Genomic DNA, 10,646 nt, shown 5'->3' on the forward strand with positions numbered 1-10,646 from the left:
AAGGGGCCCAGGTCGCGAACTCTTTGAATGACTGGGGTAGGAACACTTGCGAGGGCGCTCAGCTACCCCCCTCGCGAGGCCTTGCACAAGAGAAATCAAGGTAGGAGAGCGAAAAGTCGAAGAACCACAAGCCAAAGACGGCAACAACTTCAATAAAACTTCGAATGAGAAGGAACAACCCAACTGCGGAAAGCAAATGAAAAGCCGCGTCCGGCACCTAATCTAGTCTTCGACGTCTTCTCACCAGCGCGGAGCTAAGTGCTGCCACTGGGCGTGCGAGGGAGCCCCAGGGCCTGAGGCCGACGCTCCTGAGACTCCGGGGCGTGTACAGCCCCAACTCATTATTACGTGAGAGTGTCACGGGCGGCGAGCTTCACAGGTGTTGGCCTTCTTCACAGGCTCCAGGCCTTTTCCAAAACGCGATAGCTTCACAGGCATTCGCCTTCTTCACAGGCTCTGGGCCTTTTCCAAAACGCGATAGCTTCACAGGCATTCGCTTTCTTCACAGGCTCTGGGCCTTTTCCAAAACGCGATAGCTTCACAGGCATTCGCCTTCTTCACAGGCTCTGGGCCTTTTCCCAAATGCGACAGCTTCACAGGCATTCGCCTTCTTCACAGGCTCTGGGCCTTTTCCAAAACGCGATAGCTTCACAGGCATTCGCCTTCTTCACAGGCTCTGGGCCTTTTCCCAAATGCGATAGCTTCACAGGCATTCGCCTTCTTCACAGGCTCTGGGCCTTTTAGGGGTAGAACCTCCGGAGGTGCTGGATGTTCCATGTATTCTGGACTGGCACCCCCTCCTGAGTCTCCAAGCGCGCAGAGCCGGGCCTGGAAACATGAACAACTTTGAACGGGCCCTCCCACATGGGAGAGAGCTTGTGCAGCCCCTCACTGGAGAGAACCCGCCTGAGCACAAGTTCTCCTACCTTGAGGGTTCTGGGGTGGATGTTGCGGTAGTGATATCGCCGCAGTGCTTGTTGGTACCTCGCCGCTTGTAGTGCGGGTACTCGGCGACGTTCCTCCCCCAGCACGAGGTCCATCCCCCGCATGGCGTCTTGCTGCGCCTCGTCAAACGCCAGGACCCGCGCGGAGCGACGTCTGACCTCGTGAGGGAGGACCGCTTCGGCTCCGTAGACTAGGAAGAATGGGGTCTCTCCAGTCGGCTTGGTCGCGGTTGTGCGGATGGACCACAACACGGACTGAAGCTCGTCGTACCAACCTCTGCCGCAGGCCTCCAGCTTCTTCTTGAACGTCCTGGTCTTGAGGCCCCTCAGGACCTCCGCGTTGGCTCACTCGGCCTGGCCGTTGCTTCGGGGGTGCGCCACCGAAGCGTAGCATATCTGCGTTCCAAGGTTAGCACAGTATGTTTTGAAGACGTTACTGGTGAACTGCGAACCGTTGTCCGTGATGATGCGATTCGGCACCCTGAACCGGCTCACAATGCCCTTGATGAACTTGACCGCGGAACCCGCGGGAATGGTGCGGACAGCCTCTACTTCAGCCCACTTGTTGAACTTGTCCACGGCGACGTAGAGGTAGCGGTAGCCCCCGGGCGCCCGAGGAAACGGGCCCAAGATGTCCAGCCCCCAGACTGCGAATGGCCACAAAAGGGGTATAGTCTGCAAGCCTCCTGCTGGCTGATGGATCTGCTTGGCGTGGAACTGGCAGGCCTCACAAGCTTTCACTAGTTCGACGGCGTCATTAAGCGCGGTGGGCCAATAAAACCCACTGCGGAACGCCTTGCTGACGAGGGTCCGTGATGATGAATGATGTCCACAGTCTCCGCCGTGTATATCTTCCAGCAGTTCCTTCCCTTGCTCCCTGGAGATGCAGCACAAGGATACATCATTTGGCCGCTTCCGGTAGAGCTCTCCATCCTTGATGCAGTATGCCGTGGCCTGGCGTGCCACTCGCTCCGCTTCCTCCTCCTTCTCCGGCAGGGTCCCTTGCGTTAGGTAACTCCGGAGCTCCACGATCCAACATCCCTCCTGAGGTTCCATCGTCAGGAGCAGGCGTGCTCCTGAGGCCGGGCCACAGGCCAGAGCCCCTGAGGCAGGTGGCTGGGGGAGCTCCTTCTGGGGCTGAGCCGTGTTCGATAATGATGGCAGGGCTGATGGCTTGAAGAGTCGCTCCTCGAAAACGCCAGGCTCCTGAGGTAACCGCCTGGACGCCCATTTGGCGATGTCGTCGGCCTCCTGATTGGTGCCACGGGGCACATGCTGCAACTCCAACCCCTAGAACTGCTTCTCCATCTTGCGGACCTCCGCTAGGTAGGCTTCCATGTGCTCATCCTTCGGCTCATACACCTTGTTGGAGAAATTGACAAGGAGCTGCGAATCGCCCTTGATGGTGAGGCGTTTCACCCCCAGGGCAGCCGCGGCCTTCAAGCCCGCTATTAAACCTTGATACTCCGCTATGTTGTTGGAGACCTTTTCACCTTGCTGGAAATAGAGCTGCACGGCGTAATAGAGCTTGTCCTGAGTGGGCGATGCAAGCACCGCCCCAGCCCCTGCGCCATGACTGGAGAACGCCCCATCGAAGTACATGACCCAGCCTTTTGGCGCCTCGCTTCCCGGGGACAAGGATCGATCCTCGTCGGCCTTGAGGCCTGGCGCCTCCGTCCATTCTGCCACAAAATCCGCCAACGCTGCTCCCTTGATGACTCTGGTCGTGCTGAATTCGAGCTAAAATGCTTGCAGTTCTATGTTCCACTCAGCGACCCTTCCAGCTGAATTAGGGCTCCTGAGCACTCTCTCCAGGGGGTATGACGAGATGACCTTGATGGGGTGACCCTAAAAATAGTGTCGCAGCTTGCGTGAGGCCATCAGTAGCGTGAGGTGGAGTTTCTGAGGCATGGGGTACCGTGCCCTCACATCCCGCAACACCGTGCTGACGAAGTACACTGGGTGCTCGACGAGGTGGAGTGCGTCAGTGCTGGTGGCTCCCTTCGGAGACCGTGGCGCCTCTTGAGGCAATGAGGCCTCCTGAGATTGGCCATCTAGAAGAGGGGCCTCTTCCGCCTCTGGTGCGCCCCTCTGCGGCGGCTGATCCTCCTCAGCCGCGGTGGCGGTTTCTGTAGGCCTTCCTTGTCCCTGTTCTGCCTTGTCCCGGGCTGCTGCCACAGTTTTGATTCGCCGCTCCTCTCCGACTGCCACCAAGGCTGCACTGGCGGAGTAGGGAGTGGCGGCGAGGTAAAGCACCAGGGGCTCTTGAGGGCGCGGAGCCACCATGACCGGTGGGCTGGTCAGGTATCTCTTGAGATCCTGGAACGCCTTGTCGGCCTCTTCAGTCCACTCGAAGGGCCCCTTTTTCTTCATTAGCTGGAAGAAGGGCAGTGCTCGTTCCCCCAACTTGGAGATGAAGCGCCCTAGCGCGGTCACGCGCCCTGTGAGCTTCTGCGTTTCTCTAAGGGTCTTTGGCAGGCTCATGTCTACCACCACCTTGACCTTCTCCGGGTTAGCCTCGATGCCTCGGTGGGACACGAGGAAACCCAAGAGCTTGCCCGAGGGGACTCCGAACACACACTTCTCTGGGTTGAGCCGTAGGTTCACTGCGTTGAGGCTCGCGAAGGTTTCCTCCAAGTCTTGTATCAAGGTCCTGGCCTCCCGAGACTTTACCACAATGTCATCGACGTAAGCTTCAACATTCTTCCCGAGCTGCGGGCCCAAGGTGATGTGCATCAGCCGCTGGAAGGTCGCCCCTACGTTACGCAGCCCGAACGGCATGCATGTGTAGCAGTACACCCCAAACGGGGTTAGGAAGGCTATCTTCTCGACGTCTTCTATCGCCATCTTGATCTGGTGATACCCAGAGAAGGCATCCAGGAAGCATAACAGGTCGCATTCCGTAGTGGAATCGACGATCTGGTCGATGCGGGGGAGCGGGAACGGATCTTGCGGGCATGCTTTGTTGAGGTTGGTGAAGTCAACGCACATGCGCTCCTTCCCTCCCTTCTTTGGCACAACAATAGTGTTGGCCAACCAATCCGGGTATCGGACCTCGCGAATGACCCCAGCGGCTTCTAATTTGTGGGTCTCTTGGACGATGAAGGCCTGCTTTTCTATGGACTGCCGCCTGGCCTTCTGCTTCACAGGGCGCACGTTGGGGCACACGTTGAGGTGATGCTCGATTACACTCCTAGGGATCCCTGCCAACTGGTCAGGCTCCCAAGCGAATACCTTCTTGTTTGCACGCAGGAACCCGACCAGGGCCTTCTCCTGCTCGGGTTTGAGGTGGTCGCCTATGGTGAAAGTGGCGTTGGTGGATCCGTCCTCATCAACGGGTATCTGCTTGGTTTCTGCCTTGTCTTGGGTGAACAACTGTTTCTTCTTGGCGGCTGCAGCCCCCTTGGGCCTGGGGGTCTCCAAGTTGGCGGGCTGTGCCGACGCCACTGTCTTGAAGGCGAGCTTGAGCACCCGCAGCGCGTCCCCGGTGTCCCGGTGCACAGTGAGGACACCGCTACTCCCGGGCATCTTCATGAGGTTATACGACGGGTGCGTCACGGCCATGAACTGGGCCAGCGCTGGGTAGCCGAGGATGGCGTTGTAGGGGAGGCCAATAGGGGCGATGTTGAAGTCGACCAGCTCCGTGCGGAAGTTGTCATAGGTGCCAAAGGTTACTGGGATCCGGATCTGTCCCAAGGAGCTGGACGACTTGCCCTCAACGCCTGAGAAGGGCCGGCTGGGTTGCAGCCGTTCCAGGGGTATGCAGAGGAGGTTGAAGGCCTCGACCGAGAGCATGCTGAGGCCCGCGTCGCCATCAATGAGGGTTCTGATGATGGCCACCTGGCAGATGGTGGGGGTGCACAGCATGGGGAGCGCACCCGAGCAGGCCGAGTTGGAGGGGTGGTCCTTCGAGCTGAAGGTCAGGCCGGTCTCGGGCGCCGCCCGGTCCAGGGGAGCCCCCTGCCGCGTGGAAGCGGCGCTGACCCGGTGGATGAACGGCTTGACGTGGTGACTTGTAGGCGGCGCCTGCGAGCCGCCCAAGAGGGCCGCGACGACCGGGGGTGTTGGTGCAGCGCGATGGGCGGGGGAGAGGTTGCGGAGCTCCATGGGCGCGTGGAGCGCGCGGGACGAAGAACCAGCTGGGGTGAGCGAGGGAGTTGCGGTGCGGCCGTCTTGCCACACGGACGGATGCTGGGACGATGCTCGCTGCTCGTCCCCCGCCGGCCAGTGGCGGCGTTGACAGCAGGTGACGGGGAACGGCGAGGACGCCCGCCGACAGGGGCCGTCTGGGCGACGCGGGAAGTGAGCGCGGCCCGGCGCTCGGCGCGGGCCCGACGAGCGTCAGACATGGGCGTGATGGTCAGAGGAGAACGGGGTGGTGGAAGATGAATCCCGGCGCACCCCTACCTGGCGCGCCAAATGTCGGATTTCGGGTTCCGGCAGACCCTTGAGGTTCGAACACTGGGGTGCGCGCGGAGATTTCGCCTCCTACCTACTTGCACCCCTCCGTCTTGCTAGGATCTAAACTATGGAAAGAACAACACAAGAGACGCAGGGTTTATACTGGTTCGGGCCACCATTGTGGTGTAATACCCTACTCCAGTGTGTGGTATGGTGGATTGCCTCTTGGGCTGATGATGATGAACAATACAAGGAAGAACAGCCTCACGAGGGTCTGTTCTTGGCTGGGGCGATGAACTGCTGGGAGGAGCTCAGTCACCTTTCTCTCTCTCTCTCTTTCTGATCTTCTCTGTCCTTCCAACCCCCTGGCCAGCCCTCTTTGCTTTGTGGGTGGCTGGTCCTATTTATAGAGGCCCTGGTCCTCTTCCCAAATATCGAGCGAGAAGGGAGCCAACAATGGCGGGCTAATTTGAAGGGGGACAGCTAGTATCAGCTATCCTGACAAAAGTAGTCTTCGCCTGCGCAAAGCTCTGGTGATGACGCCGTCTTGGGCTCCACGGTGACCTCCGTCTCGTAGCCCTCCTGGTCTTGGTCTCGTTGCACCGAAATGGCAACTTTTGCCTGATGCCTCGGTACTCCGCGGCTGCGCTTGCCCCCTTTGCACCAAAGAGGAAGGGAGGACACTGCGCGGGCTGGCACCCGCCTGGCACCCCCGGTCGTCATGGCTTGCGTCACGGGCACCTCGTGAGGTACCCCGCCTTGATCTCTCCGCCTCCTCGTGAGCCAGCCTGACGAGGCCGCGCCTGAGGAAGCTCCGCGTCGTCCGCCCCGCGAGGCTTGGCCCCTCGCGAGGGTCTTGGGTTTGTGTTGGTGAAGATGGGCCGCGCTGGCCCCCCCTTTGAGCCACGCCGCAGGCCGCAGGCAGGCAAGTCTGGGGACCCCCGTTCCCAGAACACCGACAGAGTAAGCCTTCTCCTTTCCAGGCTCCCGATCCTTCTGTTGCTTTTACTGATCCTTGCTCCACAGGCCCCTTCCAGCCGAGCTCGCGGAGACGGCTAAGGTGCCGTCCCCCTTGGCTTCGCCCCCTCCACCGTCCTCAAGCGCTCCGAGCAGCAGAGCTCTTGTGGTGACGGTGATAGGAGAGGCGAACCGTCCTGAGGCGCATCGTGGCCCTGCGCACCTCGCGATCCACCTTCGCGGGCCTTCTCGTGGTATAGCCAGCCTGCCGTGGGCTTCTCGCCTGGTCGTGGACTGCGATTGGCTGAGGCGCCTCCTGCGCTCTTCGTCTGGGGACGGGCTCGCTCCAGGCCGGGCTTCTGGCGTGGCGTGCCCGGCCGTCGCGAGGGTGCCAACCCCCAGCCCCCTGCCCGGAGGGGGAGTGCTGATTCGTGGCCCCTGGCACTTGCTCGGGGCAGATGATGGCATGGAAGACGTGCTCGAGCGCGCCCGGGAGCGTCGCGCTCTTCGCCAAGGATTCCTTCGAAGGGCGGCTAACGCGGTGAGCCTGCTTGGTGAGGAGCTTGCTAATGAAGACGCGCGCCTTGAGGCCGAGGGCCTGTGCCGGGGCGCGAGCTAGACAGCGCCATCGCCCTTGCACGCCGTCAGCGCGATCTTGACGACGCAGAGGCCAAGGCGTCGCTGGTGGCCTCTCGGGAGGCCCGATCTTGGGCCGCTGAGGAGGCCCGGGAAGCTGACCGGCGGCGAGACGCGGCGGAGGAGCGGGCTCGGGAGCTCCTGGCCTGGTGCCACTCACTGGAGGAGCAAGTGGATCTGCGCGAGGCAGCCCTCGCGTCGATGAAGGTGGCCTCTGGCGACTCAGCAGAGCTCCAGAAGCGCGAGGAGGCACTGACGCTGGAAGCCGCTGAATGTACCCGCGAGTACGAGCATCTGGAGACGAGGGAGCGCTTGGTGATGCAGGCGGAGGATGATGTCGCTGCACGGGAAGCCTGTGTCCTGGAGGAGTTCGGACGTCGGGTGGCGATGGCGCGCTTGAACCTCGAGCACGAGTTCGAGGAGAGGCTGGAGTTGATTCGGGCCGAGGCTGAAGGTAGGACTGATGCCTTGAGGGCCAAGCTGGAGGAAGCGACGCGGCGGGCCGATGCTTTCCGGGCCGCCCTTGAGGTGGCGCAAGGGGAGTCAACCACCTCCCAGGCCGAGGTGCTCCTTCTTCGCCAGCGGGTGGAGGAGGCTGAGGTCATTGCACGCCAGAATGCGGACGGGATACATCAGCGGCGGATCCTGGAGCATGAGCACGGCCCCATGCTCACCACGCTCCGGGAGAGAGCCAACACAGCCTTGGGCAACATCTGCGAGGCGGCTGTTGGCGAGCCACACGCAGTCAACTATGCTGGCAATCTTCAGTTCCTCACCGACGTGGTGACGCAGCTGGAGGCGCGATCGGTCAGGGCTGATAGGTTGGTGGAGGAGAGGAGCCGCGCCCTGCTCGGGCGCGCCTTTTCCCGCGTCTTCAGCCATCTCCGGAACATGGATCCCCACTTCGATTTCGACGCCGCCATCGCCCCAGTCCCCCAGGCCGTCCAAGACGACCTGGCGCACTGGGTGGAACACAATGTGGATGCTCTTATCAGGGCCTTCGCTTCAGACAACAACGGCGTGATCGTTGCTGCCGACGAGGGCGGTGTGGTGAACGGCCCTGACGCCGCTGGCGCTGACGCGGACAGCGATGGCGAGTTCAGCGACGCCAGCAACGGCTCGGGTGGTGCTCCTGAGGACGCATTGGGGGATTTATCCGACTAATTGTGCATCGTTTCTGCTTCCTTACCCTGCATGAATAGAACTCAGGTTTTGGCCTGATGGCTGTGAGAGCATTTTGGAGGGGGAGCCCCTCATGTAAAACTTGTGTTCATCGTATTAGTAGATGCTACATTGCCCATGCGCCCGCGCCAAGTGGTTGGCTTAAGCGACGCGCTGGTCGGCTAGTTTACCTTTGTCCCGTGCTGGCCCTGAGGTAGCCTGTGAGAGGCTGTGGTGTCCCGAGCGTTCCCTGATTGAATCCGTAGGATCTGCAGTAAAACACCCTCCTGAGAGGACGCGGCGGCGGCAGCCTGGGCTGCGCGCAAGCTAGGCCTGACCCGGCTCGCGAGGGGCTCACGAGGGGAGGCAGCTGAGGCGAAGTGGTAACCAAAACGCGAGAAATTGCTCGAACGAGACTAAGCACCCCTTCCCTGAACACACGCAAATCTCAAATTCGAATCCAACTTGAACCCAGCGGGGGAAAGCGACAACCAAAGGGAAAAGCAACGAAAGCAGACAAAAGGCCGCGTCCGGCACCTAATCTAGTCTTGGACGTCTTCTCACGAGCGCGGAGCTAAGTGTTGCCACTGGGCATGGGAGGGAGCCCCAGGGCCTGAGGCCGGCACCCCTGAGACTCCGGGGCGTGTACAGCCCCACTCATTATTACGTGAGAGTGTCACGGGGCGGCGAGCTTCACAGGCACTGGGCCTTCTTCAGAGGTACCGGCCTTGCTTCATATCGCCAGACGAGGGCCCTGCCTTGTGCCACACTCTAGTGCCATCAACGATGACCGGAAACCAGGACGCCGCCGATGGGGTAGAGTGGTCGCCAGCGGTTCCCCCGACGACCACGGGTCCTCTGCCAGGGGCAGGCCCTGAGGCACCTCCCCAGCAGAGGGCCTACCTCCTGAGAACACCTTGCTTCGAACGCCGCGGTGGTGATGTCAGATCTCGGCCCCTCTCCTGCAGCCCCCTGCGCCCTCCTCCCGAGGGGTAGGAGACTGTGGGAGCGGGGCAGCTGCTCGCTGTGGCGACCTGCACCTCATGTGATCCATGATTAGCTTATGCCTGCTCCTGAGGAATTAGCGGTACCCGATAATCGTTGCCTCCAGTGTGTCTAGTGGGACCGTTCCGGGACTCATAGAAGGGCTCAGCTTCTGACGCCTCGTCCCCCCAGCTTGGGCTGAGGAGCGAGCCTTGTTCGCCCTCGTGAGGGTGTCCTTGGTCCATCATGAGGGGCATGTATTCTTCTGGCGCCGTCATCCCGAAGGCCATGCCGTAGTGCTCCGCGTGCCACGCAGCTCTGCTTGACGCGCCCACCGTGGGGTGGTAGCACGGCTGTCCACTGGGGCCGTGGGTCGCGTCGAGTCCTTCTTCGCGGACCGGGAGCGGGGGCAGCGCCGCCGCCGGTCCGGTGCCGATAGCTTCGCTGGCGTTGGAGCAGCCTTGGAGCCCGCGGGCGCGCGTGGAGCCCCCGCGTGGGCCGCCCTGGGCTTGAGATGAGAGCTGGGTGCAAAAGGGGTGAGCCCCCGAGGCGGCGAAGCCCAGGAGCTCTGCCACCCGCTCTAGCAGCACGTCGTGGCCGCCCTCTAGTAGCCTGCACTGCAGCAGCTCTCGGGCCACCGTGAGCGTGGCCCTCGAGTTCGCCTGCTCCCGGCGGGTGTATGGTGTCGTGGTCGCGGCGTGATTGGAGGCCCTTGCTGTCGACCGCGCCTGCCGCGCTGTGAGAGCTGTCGAAGCCTGTCCGCGTCGCCCGCGGCCCGCAGTGCCCTGCGGACCGCGAGCTACCTAGGGCACGGGGTCGCCCGAGGCGAGAAGCTCTGCGCGGGCGGGCCATGCCGCCCATGGATCTGGGTTGCCTGCCTGGTCGCCGGACATGGTGATGACGACGCGAGGGGGCACGAAATGGTAGAAGGTGGATTCCGGCGCACCACTACCTGGCACGCCAAATGTCAGATTTCGGGTTCCGGCAGACCCTTGAGGTTCAAACACTGGGGTGCACGCGGAGATTTTGCCTTCTACCTACCTGCACCCCTCCGCCTCACTAAGATCTAGGCTATGGAAAGAACAGCACAAGAGACACAGGGTTTATACTGGTTCGGGCCACCTTTGTGGTGTAATACCCTACTCCAGTGTGTGGTGTGGTGGATTGCCTCTTGGGCTGATGATGATGAGCAATACAAGGAAGAACAGCCTCGCGAGGGTCTGTTCTTGGCTGGGGCGATGAACTGCTGGGAGGAGTTCAATCACCCTTCTCTCTCTCTCTCTTCTCGATTCTCCCTCTGATTCGATCTTCTCTTTCTTTACCCGGTGGGTGGCTGGTCCTATTTATAGGCAAAGGCCCTGGGCCTCTTCCCAAATATTGAGCGGGAAGGGCGCCAACAATTGGCCATTTTGAAGGGAAACATCTGGTACACTTATCCTGACTAAAGTTGGTCCTCGCCTGCCAAAGACTCTGGTGGTGACGCTGGCTTGGGCTCCACAATGACTTCCTCCCTGCCGTTGGACTGGTCTTGGTCTCGTTGCACCGAAACGGGTGCCTTTGCCT

This window comes from Triticum dicoccoides, chromosome 1A (assembly GCF_002162155.2).
Source record: "Triticum dicoccoides isolate Atlit2015 ecotype Zavitan chromosome 1A, WEW_v2.0, whole genome shotgun sequence".
Classification (NCBI taxonomy): domain Eukaryota; kingdom Viridiplantae; phylum Streptophyta; class Magnoliopsida; order Poales; family Poaceae; genus Triticum; species Triticum dicoccoides.